The sequence below is a fragment of the Nycticebus coucang genome, chromosome 3 (genome assembly GCF_027406575.1).
Source record: "Nycticebus coucang isolate mNycCou1 chromosome 3, mNycCou1.pri, whole genome shotgun sequence".
Classification (NCBI taxonomy): domain Eukaryota; kingdom Metazoa; phylum Chordata; class Mammalia; order Primates; family Lorisidae; genus Nycticebus; species Nycticebus coucang.
The window spans coordinates 104,311,904-104,335,081 of NC_069782.1; the positions used below are offsets into that span (position 1 = coordinate 104,311,904).

The 23,178-nt window shown below is 39.6% G+C and overlaps 1 protein-coding gene across 5 annotated transcripts in view; it reads left to right on the forward strand.

The window, feature by feature from the left end:
- JMJD1C (jumonji domain containing 1C) overlaps positions 1-23,178 on the forward strand; it is a 369,857-nt gene that overhangs the window by 86,846 nt on the left and 259,833 nt on the right. The window lies entirely within an intron of this gene.

Below are 23,178 nucleotides of genomic sequence, written 5' to 3' on the forward strand. Positions count from 1 at the left end.
TGTGCTATGGAAGGCTCTGTGAGTTCAAGCTTGCAAAACTTTCTTAGTAAGAATGTGACTTTTAACACTTCCAGTTCCTTCTTCTTGTTAACAGTCTATTGGAAAGATGGATTTTTATTTAAAAACTGATTTTATTATGTTTTTCTGTATTTATAAAATGCTTACGGATATTTTATCCTTAGAGTTATATCTATTCCTTACAAATAATCTGAAACATAGGGCAGTACCTGTGGCTCAGTGTAGGGCCCTCAGAGTAGGGCGCTGGCTCCATATACCAAGGGTGTGGTGTGTTCAAACCCGGCCCCGGCCAAAATGCAACAAAAAATAGCCGGGTGTTGTGGTGGGTGCCTGTAGTCCCAGCTACTTGGGAGGCTGAGGCAAGAGAATCACCTAAGCCCAAGAGCTGGAGGTTACTGTTAGCTGTGATGCTACGGCACTCTACGGAGGGCGGCATGATGAGACTGTTTCAAAAAACAAACAAACAAAGCCCTCTGAAACATAAATCTAATAATAACTAGAGGAACACTATGTTGCAAAGGTAGGGATTTCCTGTTGATTCCAGGGCAATCGAAATCTCTGCCTTTTAAAGAAAATGGTCTTGTATTTTTGGCTCCTGTGGCCTGTAAGGTCTCTGATAATACAGACAGTATTCAGTTTCATGATTTTTATTATGACTTAACTCATTCTAGCTAGCTAGTACTTTGTTTACTAGGACATTTCTGCTGACCTGATTTTTCTCCTACCTTTTTTGCCTCTCCTATGAAGGTTTTCTTCATTTTTATGGTTTTTTAAGGACGCATTCCTTGGACCTCTTTTCTATCTACACTCTTATCTTTAGCCATCACACCTAGTCTTATAGCCTTAAATACCATCTATTTGCTGTTGACTTTCACATTTATATCCTAGTTTGGATCTCTCCCCTAAACATTAAACTCATATTTAAATAGCCTCTTTTCTACACATGGAGAAACTTGTCCATAGCAGAGCTCTTTATTTATTTATTTATTTTTTTGTAGAGACAGAATCTCATGTACCGCCCTCAGGTAGAGTGCCATGACGTCACACGGCTCACAGCAACCTCTAACTCTTTGGGCTTACGCGATTCTCTTGCCTTAGCCTCCCAAACAACTGGGACTACAGGTGCCCGCCACAACACCCAGCTATTTTTATTTGTTGTTGTTGTTGCAGTTTGGCCGTGGCTGGGTTTGAACCCACCACCCTCGGCATATGGGGCCGGCGCCCTACTCACTGAGCCACAGGCGCCACCCATAGCAGAGCTCTTGATATGAACTTGTTTTACTCTGAGTAAAGCACCATCCAGTAAATGGTAACTCTATTCCTCTAGTTGAGGTCTCTTGCAGTCATCCTTGACTCTTCTCTTTCACATCTCATATCCATAATGTAAGCAAAGTCTTATTGGTTCTACTTTTAGAATATATTTACAATCCTGATATATCTTATGTCCTCTATTACTGCCATACTAGTCCATATCATCATCATCTTTTGCTTAGAATTTTCAGTATCTTTTTTTTTTTTTTTTTTGGCAGTAACTCACTTTGCTGCTTTGCTGCCCAGACTGGAGTGTGGTGGTGCTATAATAACTCACTGCAGCTTTCAACTTCTTAGTTCAAGCAATCCTCCTGCCTCAGCCTCCCAAGTAGCTGGAAGTGCATACATGAGCCACTTGCCTGGCTAATCTTCCAGTATTTTTGTAACAATTTCTGTTAGCTTTTTAAGTACAGGAGAACCTCTGTAAGTTGACTACCCAAGGGATTGTAACAAACTGGCCATCAAATGGAGGTGATCATGGTGCATGTTTGATTTATGAAAACTAGGTCAACTTAAGGAGATGGTCAACTGTGGAGGTTCTATTGCAGTTACTAATAGCTAGATGTCCAACTGCCTCTTAACTAGTTCTCCATATCCATTATAGTCTGTACTGCCTATAGCAAGCAGTCAGATGATATAACACTGACTCATATATTCTTTTCCAGCCACTTTCTTACCGTTCTTTAAACATGACTGGTGTGGTCTCCCCTTGTGGCCTTTGTACTTGTTCTGCCTAGGATGTTCTTTCTTAAGATATCCACATGACTCCCTTACTCTTTTAGGTAAGACTATTCAGAAGTCAACATACTTGCTTTGTTATCTTCTCTACTCATCTTAAAACTGACCACTTCCTTTCCCTTTGAACTTTTTCTATCTCTTATCCTGCTCTATTTGCTTTGTCTTTTATGTTTTACTTATTTTTCTGTACTACAACTAAATTGACCAATGAAACAGGTTTTTGTCTGCTTTGGTAACTGTTGTGTTTCCAGCACCTAGACCATTACTTAGTATAAAATAGGTGTTCAATAATTGTTTAATTAATTAAAGTACAAAGAAATATTCTAAACTTTTAAAAAATTTATCTTTAATTCTTTGAGATGCATTCCTTTTGTTGTGGGAAAACTAATAAAGTTGATAAAAGGGAACTTCGTTTTATGTTTATATGAAATCAGAAAGCTCTCCAGTTAACTGTTATGAATTGGTTCTCAGAAAATGTTGGATGCAGAAACATCAAGGATTGATTTTATGGGAAACGTTTGTAGGCTAATTTAAAATTTAAGAGTAAACCTATTCTCAAGGAATTAATACTTCTACTGGAGAGAGGTGATTAACGTATTCACTTGTTAATATATACAACTTTATACAATTTTGGTATAATAAGAAATACATATTTGGTATTTGTTTCCTGTTCCTGGCACAGACCTTCTAATACTTTCAGAATTTCCTGAGTGAAAAGAGTGATAGGAATGTCTTTTGTTCTATGCAGCAATCCTTGGTGGGCTTCTGGATAGCTTTAGGTTGAGAGCTAGTCGCTAGAAAGACTGGGCCTTGATTAGAAGCTTGGAATGCTGTCATCTCTAGCCTCCAAGCTCTGGGAAGGAGAGAGGGACTGGAGATAGAGTTAATTACCAGTGGTCACATCATGCGTATATAATAAAACTTCTGTAAAAATCCCTAAATGAAGGGGGCGCCTGTAGCTCAGTGAGTAGGGTGCTGGCTCCATATGCCGAGGGGTGGCAGGTTCAAACCCAGCCTTGGCCAAACTGCAACAACAACAAAAAATAGACGGGCGTTGTGGTGTGCTGAACAAGAGCATAGGGTGCTGGAACATATTCCCCATGAATTCATGGCATAATAGGTGTACAGCAAAGCACAGAAGAGAACCAAGAGAATTAGTTGAGCAGAAACATAAAGTGCTGGAACCTATTCTCCATGAATTCATGGTATAATAGGTGTACAGCATAGCATAGCACACAGGAGAACCAAGAGAACCAGAGGAACCAGGAGCATAAGGTTCTAGAACTTATTCTCCATGAATTCATGGCATAATAGGCATAACAAGCTTAGTCACATTCAGTGGAAAGGTGCCTCCCTGAGCTGCTGAAACCTTTTCCCTATGAATTCATGGCATAATAGGTATTAAAAATAAAAGGCTATGTAAAAAAAATGAAGTCATACCTGGTAAAATGTTATAGAGACAAAAATAATGTCTAAAACAGTCAAGAAGGCTGATCTAATAAAGAGCTATGTTCTGCCATTATAGGTTAAAGAGAATAGTGAGCAAGTCCAGAAGTGTTGTTTATTACCATTAGAAAAGAGTTAACAGGCTCAGCTCCCATAGCTCAGTGAGTAGGGTGCTAGCTACATACACCGAGTTCGAGCCCAGCCCCAGCCTGCTAAACAACAATGACAACTCCAACCAAAAAATTGCCGGGAGTTGTGGCAGGCATCTGTAAGTCCCAACTACTCGGGAGGCTGAGGCAAGAGAATCGCTTAAGCCCAAGAGTTTGAGGTTGCTCTGAGCTGTGACGTTATGACACTCTACCGAGGGCGACATGGTGAGACTCTGTGAGGGTAGCGGGTTCAAACTCGGCTCCAGCCAAACTGCAACCAAAAAATAGCCAGGCGTTGTGGCGGGCGCCTGTAGTCCCAGTTGCTCTGGAGGTTGAGGCAAGAGAATCGCGTAAGCCCAAGAGCTGGAGCCGTGTGATGTCATGGCACTCTACCTCTACCACGGACGGTAAAGTGAGACTCTGTCTCTACAAAAAAAAAAGAAAGAAAGAAAAAAGTCAACAATTTTAGGGCTTGCTATAAAAGTTCTTACTAGTTCTATTCTCATATAGGTTACATATCAATTGGATATCAGTTACTCTTAATAAACCTAGGATACCAGAGAACTTACAGTACACTTTAAGCTATAGTAGAACTTTTGTAAGTTGATCGCCCAAGGGACTGTAACAAACTAGTCAATTTACAGAGGTGTTCAACATAAGGAACTAGGCCTACTGATACATACACGTTGTGTCTATGAATATTAGGTCAATCTAAGGAGGTGCTCACTGTAGGGAGGTGGTCAACTGTGGAAGTTCTACTGTATATTATATGTACACATAAAATACAGTTATGAATGAATTTATGGGTATACATACACAGTTTCAGTTTGTTCATGTATATGGGTCTACATGTTCACTTTCCCCATTTGTTATTTTGGATTTGACAAGGTGCCATTAAACTTAAAATTTCTAAAAAGAAGAGACTTATGGTGGCACCTATAGCTCAGTGGGTAGGGCGCCAGCCACATACACCCAGGCTGGTGCGTTCGAATCCAGCCTGGGCCAGCCAGACAACAATGCAGCAATAACAAAAATAGCCGGGCGTGGTGGCAGGTAGCTGTAGTCCCAGCTACTTGGGAGGCTGAGACGAGAATTGCTTAAGCCCAAGAGTTGGAGGTTGCTGTGAGCTGCGATGCCAAGGCACTCCACCAAGGGTGACATAGTGAAACTCTCTCTCTCTCAAAAAAAAGAGAGACTTACTTCATTATATCCTTAACTTATATAAAATCTGTAGTGTTATGTATATAGTGTGCATAAAATGTTTAGTATTTTAAAATGTAATTAGAGACTGAAGAGGTTTTAAAGAAAAGATGGCATAAAAATTTGTGAGGTGGTTCTGTTTACATGCCAAATATACGATCCCAGAGTGCTAGGATTATAGCTGTAAGCCACTGTGCCTGGTTCAGAGAAGATATTTTTGAATTAAAAGATGCAGCAACAATCTAGTGGATCTCTCTTTCTGAGAGTCAGTTGGCCTCTCGTATTCCAAGAGATAGACCATAGAAACTTTTTGTGAAGGCTGCATCTAGTGTTATTTGGTGGACGCTTGGAGAATGGGAAAATGTGTTTTAGTTCTAATAAGTGGAGATGCTTGGAGAAAAAGAATGTAATTAGAATCATGAGGTATTATAAAGGCAGAAGTAAATGCGTGGATGATTATTTGCAATTGGCTGCTATGCTTTTTTATTGGTTTGAATAATCCTCCCTAATAGTAGATGTTGTTAAAGATTTCCATCAATAATTTTGACCTGTTCTCTGAAATGTGCCTGCATTTTTTTAGTAGGCACATTACACTGTCTATAGGTTAAGGTTGCTTTCATATCTTACTGTCACCTAAGGTGAAATCATTTGCATGTCATCCCCTTCCTGCATTATACATTTATCTCTTACAGGTACAACTATCATAATCTTTGCAGTTGGTAGACAAGTTCCTAGTAACCTTATTATGTCAAATTACTTTAAAAAAACAGATGTGGTCCAGAAGGATTGCAGTTGTATGTGTCAGTGAAGTGATTTTTACAACATACAAGTGACTTTTATAATTTACATCTTATCTTTATATGTGTGATAGTATTGGACAGTTGTACAATCTATTTGTCAATTATTTAGCTCAAAGGGATTTGAGGTGATTTTTTATTAAGGATAACTATCAGTAAGATTGATAAAATTGGAATAATATCTTTAAAACACCCAGTGTAAAGTGAGGTGGGCTCTATAAATATACCACCAAACTTGGATGTATGAACTATGGTAATTGAGTGTTTAATTCTGGAATTTGTTATTTATGTGGAGTTGGTGAGAGTCAGGAATATACTGTAGGCTAAAAATTTTCATTATTTGGTAAATAATGAAATGAATAAATTTGTTAAGAATATTTTTTTCAGGCTGTGCCTATGGGCTCAGTGAGTGGGTGCCAGCCCCATATAATGAGGGTGGCAGGTTCAAACCTGGCCCTGGCCAAACTGCAACAAAAAATAGCTGGGCATTGTGGCAGGCGCCTGTAGTCCCAGCTACTTGGGAGGCTGAGGCAAGAGAATCACCTAAGCCCAATAGCTGGGGGTTGCTGTGAGCTGTGATGCCACAGCACTCTACTGAGGGTGACAAAGTGAGACCCTGTCTCCTAAAAAAAAAAAAAAGGAATATAGTTTTTCCTATTCCCGAAGAGTTAGAAGAATCTGTTTTTCTTTAAGCAGTACTAAATGTTTGTAATGAGTAGTGACATTTTTAATGGTTTTGTGGTTTATGTGGAGATGTTCTTCATAGTTTTTTTTTTTTTTTTTTTTCATGAGACAGAGTCTCACTTTATTGCCCTTATTAGAGTGCTATGGCATTATAACTCACAGAAACCTCAAACTCTTGGGCTGGATTGATTCTTCCTTCTCAGCCTCCTGTAGGTTTTAAAAAAATAATAATAATTTTCAGTAAAAGCCAGGGAGAGAGTATAAGCTAATGAGATTTAAAGATTAAGCTTTATAAAATGATAGAGATTAGAGGCATGAATAAATTGCCCCATGATATCTGAAGACCATTTGTACACTCTCTTCTTCAAGTATCAGTTGTTACCCAGTGGTGTCCAGCCTTTTTTTCTGCTGCACATTGGAAGGAAGAGTAAGAGGTGTCTTGGGCCACACATTAAATACACAAAACACTAAAGAAAGCCAATGAACAAAAGAAAAGGTCCATGCATACTTTTTGTGATATCTAACACTACCGATAAGTAGAACAGTCTTCAAATAATCTGTATGTGGCCTGCAGGCAACAGCTTGAACACCTCTGAGTGTTGGATAGCAGTTAAAGATTCAAGTATGAGAGGGAAAGCTAGAGTTAAAATCCATTCAAAAAATATTTATTGCTTGCCTGTACAGATCAGGCAGTGGGAATACGGTTATAAACAAAGTAGACCAAATTCCTGCCCTTAGGGAAATCAGTTTATAAAGGAGAAACAGAAAATAAAAAAGATAAATGAGCATGATAAGTGGTATGTGAACTAGAGATAAATGCCATGAAGGAAATCATGAACGTTGAGGTGATAGAGGTGACACTTTAGAAAAGAGAGCCAGGAAGTGCTTCTCTAACAAGGTGACTTTTGAGTGAAGACTTGAAGGAAACAAGGAAGACAGCCTATATAAGGAAGAGGAAGTACACAGCCCCTGTGAGATGAGGAGTAAGCCTACCATGTTTGAGGACCAGAAAAGGTGGTATCGGGAAAGAGGAGTGAAAAGTAGAGTAGGAGGAAAAGGCCAAAGGTTTTAACAGGATGTCAGGGGCTAGTTTTCTTAGGACCTCATAGGCGATCATAAGGATTAAGCTTTGACTCTGGTTGAGATGGGAGGGTATGAATAAGGTAGTTTTAAAACAACTTCCTTTGTTTGTTGGAGTTTGGGAGGACAAATAGGGAGAACAGTTAGGAGGCCATTGTAATGGTACAGGTGTCAGAGATTATGATAGCTTTAGTTTCTTTAGATCATGGTTGGTAGTGGTGGTAGAGGTGGTGAAAATGCTCAAATTTGTATATATTTCAAACACAGGATTGCTAAGGGTGGGTTGCTGAATTGCTTGTGATGTGAGAGGAGCTAAAAATGGGTTCTAAGGTTTTAGGCTATAGCTTCTGGAAAGGTAGAGTTCCTATTTTCTGATGGGGTTTGACTGTGAAGGAGAAGATTTGTGGGGAAGTGGTGATGGCGGATAATAGGGATAGGAATTTGTTTTTCAGATAAGTCAGAATTGAGATGCTTATTAGACATTCAGGAGAATTGCAGGCAGTTCTTTAAAGTGTCATGTCTATTAGTTCAAGGGAGAGGTTCAGGTGGAGAGTCAACCCAGGAGTAGTTAATATAGAAATGGCATTTAAAGCTATGAGACTAAATGAGTTGATGTAGAGAGTGATTGCAGATAGAGATATCTAAGTAGTGTATCCTGCAGCATTGTTTAAAGGTTAAGAAGAGGAGAGGTAAAAACTAGGACAAAGTGACTTTCTGAAAGTTAAATGGAAACAGTGTTTCAATGAGGATGGATTGGTCACTTGTGTCAAATGCTGTTGAGTGAAATAAGGGTAAGAATTTACCGGTTTTAATTAACGAGTAACCTTGACAAGCAGTTTCAGGGTATTAGTGGGAAGAAGGAGGAGGTTATTAGAGAATTGGAGGGAGAAGTTTGGAGATAGAGAAATGGAATAGTAGCTTTGCAAAGGAAGATAGGATTTTTGTAAAATGGGAAACAATATAGTATATATGGTAATGAGGTTAATCCAGAGATAAAATTAAATTGATGATGCAACTGAGGAAGAACCTCACTTGCTAGACCCTGTCCTGAGGTGATAGAAGAGTTACTTAGCCTTAGATAGGAACATAAACTCCTCCATAGTGAGAGAAGAGAAGGCAGATACTGTATTTTGAATAGTGGTAGGTAGGTAGGATGGAAGGTAGATAGATAGTAGTGAGAGCTTGTGGAAATCTGATTGCTTCTGCTTTTAAGTGAACTAGTCAGCAGCTGACAGTATTAGGATTTGGGGAAGAGAAAGTATGAAATAGTCATCTAGGAGAGGGAAGATCGAATGGAAGAAGTCAGTATATTATGGACAGTAAAGACTGATTTGACATTATTGGTCATGATTTTTAATTGATAGTCATTAATCTTTGATGAATTTGTTACTTATTTTCTCCCATGATTTCTTTCCAGCCAGGTTCAGCTGTATAGGTACAGGCATGACATAGGCAGAGAGTTGGATTTAATGATGATTGGGGTTTGGCTGTAAAAGTAAGATGCATTTAGAAAGGGGCAAATAAATTATTTTAATAATAGAACTATGATTTTAGATTAAGTAAGAAAGTGAGAACATAAGAGACAAGTAACAAGGAAAGGCTTTGAGATCAGTGAATCTTAGGTCCAGTTAGAGTTGAAGAAGTGTTGGAGTCAGGGAACTTGAGTTTGAAATGGAAAGATAAGTGGTGGTTTGAGAGAGATGCTTGAATTTCAGATTTTTCAGGGATTATTGGTTTTGGCTATGCTAGGACCTAAGGTAAGGTTTCTTATTTCTTAAAGGAGTCCATAGGTCAATACTGCCAGAGTAAAGTTTAAGGTCCAGAGTGTGACCATGACCATGGTGATTCAGTGGTTAAGATAGGGTTGAAGACAAAATCGTTGAAGAAGAAATCAAGGCAATGAGAAATTGAACAACTAAAACAGTAATGGCTCTGGATACTGAAATCACCAGAAACTAGGTCAGAAGTAATATCAAATAGAATGTTTTGGGCTTGGCACCTGTAGCTCAGCAGCTAGGGCACCAGCCACATACACCGGAGCTGGCAGTTTCGAGTCCAGCACGGGCCTGCCAAACAATGACAACTACAACCAAAAAAAAAAAAAAAAATAGCTGGGTGTTGTGGCGGACGCCTGTAGTCCCAGCTACTCCTGAGGCTGAGGCAAGAGAATTGCTTGAGCCCAAGAGTTTGAGGTTGCTGTGAGCCGTTACGCCATGGCACTCTACTCAGGGCGACAGCTTGAAACTCTCTCAAAAAAAGAATGTTCAGTATATGAGTTCGTGTGGCAGATGAATTAATATGCTCAGATTTAAAGGTACTGATTTTTAGGGATGAGAAATCGTAGTAGAGGAAATAACCACTGCTTGAGAGAAGAGCTACTAAGTAGCTTCAGACGAGTTAGAAATATGACAAAGATGATTTTACCTCAGAAAATTTAAGAGCCAAGAGCTGTTGTCAATTATTTACCTCAGTGTGGGTCTGTGAAACTGTCACATTAGTATAAGGTAGTTAAAAATTGTTATACTGTTGTAGTCAACTGTATATTTATGGTTAGCTTATAGAGAAATTTGAGATTTGTGAAAGAAAGGAAACTTAAATTTATTATTATTATTATTTTTTAATTTATGTTTAATTTGACTATTTCTTCCTTGGGTAATTTTAATATTCTGTAGCACAGCGGTTCTCAACCTGTGGGTCGTGAGCCATAGGAACTGTATTAAAGGGCTGCGGCATTAGGAAGATTGAGAACCACTGCTCTAGCACCTTCTTCTCTCCAAACATTATTATATGTAAAGTTTTGTGATGACATGTGGCATATTAAGATTCTTTCTTTTTCCTCTTAAATAGATATTACCTACAAAGCCCCTGTGTTGATACAAAGTTTATGAGGTGAGAATATATCAAGGTTTTGGCTTTGAATGTAGAATCTAACCATTTCACTATTTTGGGTGTTTATTTAAAGAATATGTAAGCGTTTTAGTCTTTGCACTCTTAGTCTTTCCCACCTTGTATTTGATGGTCACCAAGAAAGGCATTGTGTCAGTAAAATATTCCCAAACTTAACAAATACATAACAAATCTTCAGCAATTAGAAATTTTTTCTCCAAGACTTTTGTTCTCCATTTTTTTGACTTCGTGTTATTTATTATAATCTTTGCTTGCCTTAATTAATTTTCTTGCTGTTCTACTTACTTGATTTTATCAGTTATTCCCTCATAATCCTTTTTTATGCCACCCTCGGTAGAGTGCTTTGGTGCCATAGCTCATAGCAACCTCAAACACTTGGGCTTAAGCAATTCTCTTGTCTCACCCTCTTGAGTAGCTGGGACCTAAGGTGCCTGCCACAACACCTGGCTATTTTTTGGTTGCAGTTGTCATTGTTGTTCAGCAAGCCTGGGCCAGGCTGGAACCTGCCACCTTTGGTGTATGTGGCCGGCACCCTACTCACTGAACCATAGGTGCTGAGCCAACACAAATCCTCAGTTTTTAACTTACTGAAAGTACAACTATGTTTTTTTCTAGAAAGACCTAATAAAGCAAAACAGGGAATTTTGTTCTTTTTGCCAAATGAAAATGAACGTGACTAAACTTAGCAATGTATCATATATCAGCTCTTTTACAGAAAACAGCAAGTAAGGTACTGTGGTTGATAAGGAGTGTAGGTTATAACTTCAGTTGTATGATTAAATGTAATTTATATAAGATGAACAGGTCAGGAAATGATTTATGCCAAATGCAAATACTTGAAAGTGGAAACAAAACATATTTTCTTGTTTCACAGACAATGAGATTTTAATTGATGTTTTAAAGATAGACTTCTGTTATGAGGAGCAGTGTTGTGAGCAGGGCTTTTTTTAGGCTTGGAGTATTTGAGAGCCAGAGGCAGAGGTAAGTGAGAAGAAGAAAGCCTGTTTTCAAGACTAAAAATAGATGAGTTGGCCTAATTAGTAAGATTGTGAAGGGGGAGTAAGGGTTGAAAAGGTATGATGGGTGGGGCTGTGCCTGTGGCTTAGTGAGTAGAGCTTTGGCCCCATATACTGAGGGTGATGGGTTCGAACCCAGCCCTGGCCAAAACTACAACAACAAAAAATAGCCGGGCGTTGTGGCGGGTGCCTGTAGTCCCAGCTACTCTGGAGGCTGAGGCAAGAGAATCGCCTAAGTCCAAGAGCTGGTGGTTGCTGTGAGCTGTGATGCCATAGCACTCTATCAAGGGCGACAAAGTGAGACTCTGTCTCTTAAAAAAAGAAAAAAGGTATGAGTGATTTTTTTTTTTTTTGAGACAGAGTCTCACTACGTCACCCTTGGTAGAGTGCTCTGCCATCTTAGCTTACAGCAACCTCAAACACTTGGGTTCAAGCCATCCTCTTGTGTCAGCCTCCCAAGTAGCTGGGACTACAGACATCTGCCAAAAGACCCGGCTCTTTTTTAGAGATGAGGTCTTACTCTTGCTCAGGCTGGTCTTGAACTCATGAGCTTAGGCAGTCCACTTGCGTCTGTCCCTCAAGTTCTGGGATTATAGGTATAAGCCACTGTGCCCGGCTTGATGGGTGAATTTATAGAGAGTCTTGAATACCAGCCTAAGTATTGTAGACTCTTATTAGAAGAAGAACTATCAAAGTTTGAACAGAGATCTGTAATTTTATATATACATACATATTTTAAAAAATACATATATACATATGTGTATACATACACACATATATATAGTGATATTTTGGGGAAATTAATCTGAAAATTTTGAGTTTAAAAATTGAATCCAAAACCAAAACTAAATCTTATTGTTACATCATAGCCCTGATTACTTAAGCAGTAAAACAGTCATAACAACTCTCTGATAGCATACAGTGTGGATTCTGTGCACATGGTTTACTTGTTGAATGGACATCTGTAAATATGTTAATATTATTTTTCCTTTCATATCTTGTTTAGGCATTAGAAATTCAACTGTTTCATATACTGCTTTTCTCATCTTTTTCATCAGTGTGAATATGTATTAAAACTTTTCTTTCTTTCTTTTTTTTTTTTTTTTTTGAGACAGTCTCACTTTGTTGCCCTCCGTATGGCATGACAGCTCACAGCAACCTCAAACTCGGGCTCAAGCGATTCTCTTGCCTCAGCCTCCCAAAAGCTAGGATTACAGGTGCCCACTGCAATGCCCGGTTATTTATTTATTTATTTATTTATTTATTTTTGTAGAGACAGAGTCTCAGTTTATGGCCCTCGGTAGAGTGCCATGGCATCACACAGCTCACAGCAACCTCCAACTCCTGGACTTACGCGATTCTCTTGCCTCAGCCTCCCAAGTAGCTGGGACTACAGGCGCCCGCCACAGCGCCCCGCTATTTTTTGGTTGCAGTTCAGCCAGGGCTGGGTTTGAACCCGCCACCCTCAGTATATGGGGCTGGTGCCTTACCAACTGAGCCACAGGCGCCGCCCTATGCCCGACTATTTTTTTTTTTTTTTTTTTTTTTGTAGAGACAGAGTCTCACTTTATGGCCCTCAGTAGAGTGCCGTGGCCTCACACAGCTCACAGCAACCTCCAACTCCTGGGCTTAAGCGATTCTCTTGCCTCAGCCTCCCGAGTAGCTGGGACTACAGGCGCCCGCTACAACGCCCGGCTATTTTTTGGTTGCAGTTTGGCCGCGGCCGGGTTTGAACCCGCCACCCTCGGTATATGAGGCTGGCGCCCTACCGACTGAGCCACAGGCGCTGCCCATATGCCCCACTGTTTTTAAAGGCGGGGTCTCCACTCTAGCTAAGGCTTGTCTGGAACTCGTGAGCTCAGGAGATCAATCCACATCGGCCTCCCATAGTGCTGGGATTACAGGCATGAGCCACCGTGCCCAGCTTGAGTTCTGTATTTTAAAGATTATTTTTAGACCAGACCTAAAATTGCAGTTGTCATTGTTGTTTAGCAGGCCCAGGCTGGGTTTGAACCTACCAACCTCTGTGTACTTGGCCAGTGCCCTAATCACTGAGTTATGGGCAACAAGCCAAAGATGGATTTTTTTATTAAAAGTATCAACAGATTGGGGCGGCACCTGTGGCTCAGTGAGTAGGGCGCCGGCCCCATATACCGAGGGTGGCGGGTTCAAACCCAGCCCCGGCCAAACTGCAACAAAAAATAGCCGGGCGTTGTGGCAGGCGCCTGTAGTCCCAGCTTCTCGGGAGGCTGAGGCAAGAGAATCGATTAAGCCTAAGAGTTAGAGGTTGCTGTGAGCCATGCGACGCCACGGCACTCTACCCGAGGGCGGTACAGTGAGACTCTGTCTCTACAAAAAAAAAAAAAAAAAAAAAAAAAAAAGTATCAACAGATTTTTTTGGTCTGTGCTTATTTTTTGCTCTGTTAACAACTTCATTGAAGTATAAATTGACATATAGTAAACTGCCCACATTTATGCAATATATGTAAACCAATATGAAATCATAATCAGTAAACACGTTTCCTTTGTAATCCCTTTGTAACTTTTTCTCCCACAACCTCAGGGAACCACTGATGTGTTTTCTGTCACTAGAGATTAGTCTACATTTCCCAGAAATTTATATAAATGTTAATATATAGAGTATGTATTGTTGAAACCACACGGGAGTTGCTCAAAGTTACACAAAGATCCATTTATTGAAACAACAAGGATTGCCAAGAAAAAGAAATTTTTAATACAAGAGATGGCTTGTTGAAAGAAGAGGAGAAGCTGCTTCAAATCCATACAGGAAGATCATGAGCTTAAAAAGGACCAGCCACATGCTTTAGGTCAGGGGTATAGGTACCAAGAGGCTACTTGTGCTGAGGGCAGGATGGGAGATGGTGAATCTTGGGATATCAGGAATTCTGCCCAGGGACTTCAGAATCTTAGCTTCTTTGTCTTGCAGAAAATCTACCATTTCTGGGAAACAACTCAAATGGTTAGGTAGTTAAGGAAGAGGATTATTAAACATACAGAGGTCATTGGGATTTATTCATGGAGCCAGTTACATATGCTCTTTTTTTCTGGCTTTTTTTTCACTCAGCGTAGTTATTCTGAGGTACATCTATGCTACTGCGTGGATTAATAGTTCATTTCTTTTCATAGTTAACTAGTATTCTACTATATGGATATAACAAAATTTCCTTATTCACATCTGTTGGTGGACAACTGAGTTGTTTAAAGTTACTATGAACAGATTCTTTAATTTCTCTTGAAAAAGTACCTGGGAGTGGAATGACTGGGTCATTGGTATTTGTATGTTTAACTTTATGAGAAAGTGCCAAGCTTTATTGAAGTGGCCATAATTTTTTATATCTCCATCAGCAGTATATGAGAGTTCCAGCTGTTCCACATCCTCACCAATACTTGATATTGTTACCAAAAGTTCAGTACTTTTCTCTGCATCTGAAGAAGGAGGACAAGCAGTTTGAGGAAAGGAAAGAGAAGTTTGTTAATTTGCTGGCAAATGAGAATGATGACAGACTATTTCTTAAAGATTCATGGTTCTCCCTTCAAGCAGAAATACAGAACTTTTACAGGGATTTTTTAGCTTTGGGCTATTTTTTTTTTTTTTTTTTTGTGGTTTTTGGCCGGGGTTAGGTTTGAACCCGCCACCTCCGGCATATGGGACCGGCACCCTACTCCTTGAGCCACAGGGGCCGCCCCCAGCTTTGGGCTATTGATGTTTAAAGATGTTTGGTGGTTCTGGTTGGCTTTATTGCAGATGAAGAGGACCTCTTGCCTTTTTCTCAAGAATAGTTCCCTTGAGGCAACTCCTGTCCTTTAAGATAAAGGACAAAAAATTCCTCCTTAGGGGTGAAGGCTTTTTTTTTGAGACCTAGTCTCAAGCTGTCACCCCGGGTAGAGTGCCATGGCGTCATAGCTCATATCAACCTCCAACTCTTGGGGTCAAGCAATCCTCTTGCCTCAGTTTTTCTATTTTTAGTAGAGATGGGGTTTTGCTTTTGCTCAGGCTGGTCTTGAACTCAGGAGCTCAAGCAATCCACCCGCCTTAGCTTTCCGGAGTGCTAGGATTACAGACATGAGCCACCATGCCCAGCCACCATGCCCAGGGGTTTTAAAGAAAGAACTCCTAAAATGTTTTGCCCTTTTTCAGACCCAGACCCTTATTTCTGTTCTAGCATTTTGTGTGTGTGTGTGTGTGAGACAGAGTCTCACTACGTTGCCCTCAGTAGACTGCTGTGGTGTCACAGCTCAGAGCAACCTCAAATTCTTGGGCTTAAGTGATTCTCTTGCCTCACCCTCTTAGGTAGCCAGGACTAGGATTACAGGCACTTGCCACAGTGCCCAGTCGTAGTTGTCATTGGTATTTGGCAGGCCCGGGCTGAATTCGAACCTGCTAGCTCTGGCGGTGTGGCTGGCACCCTAGCTACTGAGCTACAAGGTACCGAGCCTGTTCTAGCATTTTTTTTTTTTTTTTTTTTTTCTGTTCTAGCATTTTTAAATTTAAATGTTCTCATAGGTAGATAGAAATATCTCGTTAGGGTTTCAGTTTGTAGTTAATCTAATGATTAATGATATTGAACTTCATTTCATGTGCTTATCTGCCATTCATGTCTTTTTTGTCCATTTTTATTTTGTATTTAGTTTTGAAAGTTTTTTATATCATTTATGATTAAAATATATGTTTCGTGTAGTACGTTCTCCAAAGCAGTAGTTTGTTTTCATGCTATTTGAGGAGAAGTTACGAATTTTCATAAAGTTTAATGGTTGGATTTTTAAAATGTACTTTGCTTTTTTATTTATTTTATTTATATTTCTTTATTTATTTATTTATTTTGAGACAGAGCCTCAAGCTGTTGCCCTGGGAAAAGTGCTGTGGCATCACAGTTCCTAGCAACCTCCAACTCCTGGGCTCAAGTGATTTCTCCTGCCTCCGCCTCCCAAGTAGCTGGGACTACAGGCGCCTGCCACAATGCCCAACTACTTTTTGGTTGTAGCATCATTGTTGTTTGGAGGGCCTGGGCTGGATTTGAACCTGCCAGCTCAGGTGTATGTGGCTGGTGCCTTAGCCGCTTGAGCCTTTTTAAATGCATATAATCCGGTTCATAATATTTCTTTTTACTAGCTTTTGATTTTTATGTCTTAGAAGGAATTTTTCATTTTATTTAAGTAGGCCAATTTATTGACATGTTATTTATGATATTCCTTTAGTATCACATTTTTCACTGTATAATCTGTAGTAATACTATATTTCATAACCATGATACTGATAATTTATATGTTTTTTTTTTCTGATTATTTTGGCTAGAGATTTACCAGGTTTTTATTTTTTTTTGGGAGACAGAGTCTCACTGTGTCACCTTTGGTAGAGTGCTGTATCATCACAGCTCACAGCCATCTCACTCTTGGGCTCAAGCACTTCTCTTGCTTCAGCCTCCCAAGTAGGTGGGACTACAGGCGTCTGCCACAAAACACAGCTATATATTTTTTTTTTTGGTTGAAGTTGTCTTTGTTGTTTGACAGGCCCAGGCTGGATTTGAACTCACCAGCTTCAGTGTATGTGGCTAGCGCCCTAGATGTTTGAGCTATAGGCGCCGAGCCAGATTTACCAGTTTTATTGATCTTATTAAGATAATTTTGTTTCATAGATATTTTTCAGTTTATTTTCTTTTAAGTTTTATCTTTGCAATTTCTTTCTTTTTTTTTTTTTTTTTGTTTGTTTTTTTAGAGACAGTCTCATTTGTTACCCTCGGTAGAATGCTGTGGCGTCACAGCTCACAGCAACCTTCAGTTCTTGGGCTTAGATGATTCTCTTGCCTCAGCCTCCAGAGTAGCTGGGACTAGAAGGCGCCTACCACAATGCCCAGCTATTTTTTTGTTGTAGTTCGAACCCGCCACCCTCCGTATATGGGGCCTGCGTCCTACTCACTGAGCCACAGGCCCCGCCTCCTGCAATTTCTTAATGTAGTCACGGAGGTCATTGATTTGAGACACTGTTTTTTAAATGCTGCAGGAAAATGAGAGAGGAAAACTCCCAAACATCCTTATTTAAAAATGGAAGGGTTTTATTTCAGCTGGTGGAGCCACAGTGGATGGCAGAGGAGAGTCCAAAAATGGCCATGCTCCCTCACTGGCTCTGTCTTCTCCCTTTTATCTCCAGCCAAGGGTTCCTTGTCCCATGGGTACCGTGCTCATTGGTCAGTTGAAATTGAGCTGGAGAACCTGGGTTCGGGCTTTTACAGAGGAGAAGCAGGCAATTAGTTTCAAAGTCCCAGGAAGTTAAGTTTCTGAAAATTCCTAAAAGCTGAGTCTCCACTGGGAAGCCTTTTGTTCTTGCAGAACTTACTTTTCTTGGATATCCTGTCTCAAAAATATGGCCATTCAGTGGTATAAGTTTCTATTTCCTTTTTGATTTTCTTGACCAGTAAATTGTTTACAATTGTGCTATATGAGATTTTTTTTACATATTGTTGATTAATTCCATTTTGTTCAGAAACTGTATTTTATGTGATTTGAATTTTAAAAATTGATTTGATGTTTGTTTTATAGCCTAGAGTATGGGTTATGTTGTTAATCGCTTCAAGGTCACTTAAAAATGAATGCATTTTCCTCTTTTTCTAGGTAGAGTGTTCTATGAATTTTTTATTTTTGAGATAGTCTGACTTTGTAGTGCTCAGTAGAGTTCTGTAGTGTTATAGCTCACAGCAACCTCAAACTCTTGGGCTCGAGTGATTCTCTTGCCTCGGTCTCTTAGCTGTGACTACATTACCCACACAATGGCTAGCTATTTTTGGAGATAAGGTCTTGCTCTGGCTCAGGGTGGTCTTGAACTGGTGAGCCAATCCCAAGTGGTAGGATTACAGGTGTGAGCCACTGTGCCCGGCCTTCTATAAATGTTATTAAGTCCACCTGTGTTGATTTTATTATGGTAAAAAAAGTGTCTGTGTGTATATATATGTATATGCATGTATATATATTTAACTGTGTTTAACCATACAATTCAGTGGCATTAATTACATTTTAAGTATTATCCAATCATATCCACTATCTCTTTTCAAAACTTTTCATCACCCTAAACAGAGACTGTACCCATCACATAATAACTCTCCATTCCCCCCACCCCACCCCTGTTTACTACTAATCTATTTTCTGACTCTGAATTTACCCATTCTACTTTTTTTTTTGAGATGGAGTCTCACTCTTCCAAGTAGCTGGGATTACAGATCCTGCCACAATGCCCAGCTAATTTTCTATTTTTAATGGAGAGGAGGGTCTTGTTCTTGCTCAGGCTGGTCTTGAACTCCTGGGCTCAAGGGATCCTTCCACCTCTGCTTCTCAGAGTGCAAGAATTACCAGTATGAGCCACTACACTTGGCTAAATTTACCTATTCTAGATGCTTTATAAATGGAATGATACAGTATTTGTCCTTCTATGTTTGGCTTTTTGAACTGTGCATTATGTTTTTTAGGTTCATTGACTAGCAGTTGTCTGTCATATAATACCGTTTGGTTTTTATGGCCTAATACACTTGGATGGGTATACCACATTTTGCTTAGCTGTCCATGTATTGATGGATATATGGGTTGTTTTCACATTTTGGCTATTGAGAATAATGTTGCAGTGAACATTGGTATACAAATATCTGAAAGGTATAATCAGTGGTGCCCAGAGAGGACGCCTCAGAGGAGATGTTCAGGTTAGGTTTATTAAAAGGGGAGGGTGACAGAGCAGGCAGTGCAAAGATAGCATCTGCCGGGGTGGTGGGGTGGGTATTAGTTAAGAGATCTCTTTTATATGGGGCCATGGGGAATGGGCACATTGCATTGGTTGCCTGTCAGGTTAGGGTCTTTCGATGCAACCTTCTGGGGGGTGGGGCTAGCCCGGTCCTTTTGTGCCTTGTCTTAGGAAGAGAGAGGGAGGAGGGGAAAAAAAAGGGTTTGTGTGTGGCTGCACAGTATCTGTTTAAATTTGCTATCTTGCTAGTTTTAATTTTCTGTTTTTTTATTCCATTTATCTTTTTTTGGCCTTTTTTTGTTTGGGATTCGTTGAGGGCACAAAGAATTAAGTTGCACTGATTACATTTGTTAGGTAAAGTCCGTCTTAAAATTGTGTCCTACCCCTAAGACGTGTGCTATACACCATGACCCCCCCCCAATCTGCTCCCTCCTCCCCTCTCCTTGCTGTCTCATTCCCCTACCCCCCACCATGTATTAAGTTATCTACTGCTTTTATATAAGAATTGAGTACATGGTATTCTTGTTTCTCTGTTCTCGTGATGCTTTACTAAGAATACATTCCACCTCAGTTCAGGTTAATGCAAAAGATAAAGTCTCCTTTTCTTTTAATGGCTGAGTAGTATTCTATGGTATACATATACCACAGCTTGTTAATCCATTCCTGGTGGACATTTAGGTGGGCATTTAGGTTGTTTCCATGTTTTGTTGATCATAAATTGAGCTGCAGTAAACAATCTAGTGCAAATGTCCTTATGTAAAAGGATTTTGTTCTTCTGGCTAGATGCCTAATAATGGAATTGCATGATCAATTGGGAGGTCTAATTTGAGTTCTTTGAGAATTCTCCATACATTCTGCCAGAAAGATTATATTAGTTTGCAGTTCCATGAGCAGTGTAAAAGTGTTCCCTTCTCTCTACATCCAAGCCAGCATCTGTAGCTTTGAGACTTTGTGATGTGGGCCATTCTTACTGGGGTGAGGTGATAATCTCAGGGGTGGTTTTGATTTGCATTTCTCTGCTGTCGCCCTGGATAGAGTGCTGTAGCATCACAGCTCACAGCAACGTAAAACTCTTGGGGTTAAGTGATTCTCTTGCCTCAGCTTCCCAAGTAGCTGGGACTACAGGTGCCCACCACAACACACGGCTGTTTTTTTTTTTTTTTTTTTTTTTTGTTTGTTTTTTTATTGTTTTTGGTTGTAGTTGTTGTTTGGCAGACCCAGGCTGGATTCGAACCTGCCAGGTCTGTTGTATGTGGCTGGCGTCCTAGCCTCTTGAGCTACAGGTGCCGAGCCTCGTCTGTCTTCTTTAGAGAAGGTTCTATTGATGTCTTTTGCCCAGTGATATATGGGATTATTGCGTCTTTCTTTGTTGATCAATTTGAGTTCTCTGTAGATCCTAGTTACCAAGCTTTTGTCTGATTCATAATATGCAAATATCTTTTCCCCTTCTGAAGGTTGTCTGCTTTGATTATTATCTTCTTGGCTGTACAGAAGCTATTCAGTTTAATTAAGTCCCATTTGTTTATTTTTGTTGTTGTAATTGCCACGGAAATCTTCTTCATAAAATCTTACCCTAGGCTGATATCTTCCAAAGTGTTTTCCCCACACTTTCTTTGAGGATTTTGCTTGTTCATGCCTTACATTTAAATCTTTTTTTCCATCTTGGATGAATTTTTGTAAGTGGTGAGAGATGCAGGTCCAGTTTCAAGTCTTTTACATGTGATTATCCAGCTCTCCTAGCACCATTTATTGAATAGCAAGTATTGTCTCCAGTGTATGTTCTTATTTGGTTTATTAAAGATCAGTTGGCTGTAAGATGTTAGTTTTATCTCATATTTTTCTATTTGGTTCCAAATGTCTATGTCTCTATTTTTGTGCCAATATCATGCTGTTTTGATCACTGTGGCCTTGTAGTATATCCAGAAGTGTGATAGGGTGATAACCTGGCATTGTTTTTATCACTAGGAATTGCCTTGTCTATACATAGTTTCTTCTGGTTCCATACAAAACAAAGAATTATTTTTTCCAATTCTTGAAAGTATGATGTTGGTATTTTTATGAGGATTGCATTGAATCTGTAGATTGGTTTGGAAAGTATAGACATTTTGACAATGTTGATTCTTCCCAGCCATGAGCATGGTATGTTCTTCCATTTGTTAATATCTGCTATTTCTTTTCTCGGTGTTTTACAATTTTCTTTATAGAGGTCCTATATATCTTTTGTTTTAGCCTTTTAGATTAATTTTTTTTTATTCCATGTATCTCCTTTGTTTCTTTTAGGTATAACTCTTTAGTTTTAATATTGTGTGGTTACTTAGAGGCTATACTCTACATTGTTAACTTTGATCAGAGGGTATCAAGTGAAATTTATTGCTTCATAGACAGTGTAGCAACTTTTAAAGAATATATAAATATATCTGTTTTCTTTCCTTTTAGCCATTGTTGAGTTGTCATATGTTTGGTTCTCTATACGTAGAAAGAAGACCTTGTGTTGTAGAAATATTTAAATAAAATGAAGTTTTATATTTACCTATATAACTAGCATTTTCAAAGTCTTTATTCCTTTCTAAATATGCATATTTCCATCTGACACCATTTTCTTTTGTCCAAAGGACTTTTTAAAACTTCTTTTGTAATGCAGGTGTGCTGGTGATGAATTATTGCAACTTGTGCACACTGTAAGAGTATTTTTCCACCTTTTAAAAATTATATTTCATTTTTTATTTTTTTTTTGCAATAGAGTCTCACTATGTTGTCCTCTGTTTAAGCGCTGTGGTGTCACAGCTCAGAGCAACCTCAAACTCTTGGGCTTCGCTGTGGCATCACAGCTCACAGCAACCTCAAACTCTTGGGCTTAATAGATTGTCTTGCCTTGGTCTCCCAAGTAGCTGGAACTACAGGAACCTACCACAACACCCGGTTGTTTTCTTGTTGTAGTTGTCATTGTTGTTCGGCAGACCCCAGCCAGGTTCGAACTCGCCAGCCTCCGTGTATGTGGCTGGCACCCTGGCTGCTGAGCTACAGGCGCTGAGCCTTAAAATTGTATTTCACTGGATAGAAAATTCTAGGCTGATGGGTTTTTTTCTATTAGTGTTTTACAGATGTTGTTTCCATTGTTTTCTGGATTTCATTGTTTTCAAAAACAAATTATATTCCTTTGTATATAATTTCTTTTTTTTTTTTTTTTTTGTAGAGACAGAGTCTCACTTTATTACCCTCGGTAGAGTGCCATGGCATCACACAGCTCACAGCAACCTCCAACTCCTGGGCTTAAGCAATTCTCTTGCCTCAGCCTCCCGAGTAGCTGGGACTACAGGCGCCCGCCACAACACCCAGCTATTTTTTGGTTTGCAGTTCAGCTGGGGCTGGGTTTGAAGCCGGCGCCCTACAGACTGAGCCACAGGTGCCACCCTGTATATAATTTCTTTTTTTTTTTTTTTGTAGAGACAGAGTCTCACATACCACCCTCAGGTAGAGTGCGGTGGCATCACACAGCTCACAGCAACCTATAACTCTTGGGCTTACGCAATTCTCTTGCCTCAGCCTCCCGAGCAGCTGGGACTACAGGCGCCTGCCACAACACCCGGCTATTTTTTTGTTGCAATTTGGCCGGGGCTGGGTTTGAACGTGCCACCCTCGGCATATGGAGCCGTCGCCCTACTCACTGAGCCACAGGCGCCGCCCATAATTTCTTAATTTTCTCTGGCTACTTTTAAGATTTTCTCTTTATTAGGAATTTAAAGCAGTTTGATTATATGATTTGGTCTTAGTGTAGTTTTCTTTGTGGTTTTTATGGCTGAGTTTCATTGCGCTTCTTGGATCTGTAGATTTATAGGGCTTTTTAAAAAATTATTAAATTAGGGAAAGGTTTGTTCTTATTTTTCTAAAACATTTTTTCTTTCTCTCTTCTCTCCCTCAGGGATGCAATTATACATATATTAGGTAATTTGAAGTTGTTTCACAATTCCCTGATTTTTTTTTTTTTATGTTTATGTATAGTTTGATAAAGTTCTGTTTCTTTTTTTTTTTTTTTTTTTTTTTGCAGTTTTTGGCTGGGGCTGGGTTTGAACCCACCACCTCCAGCATATGGG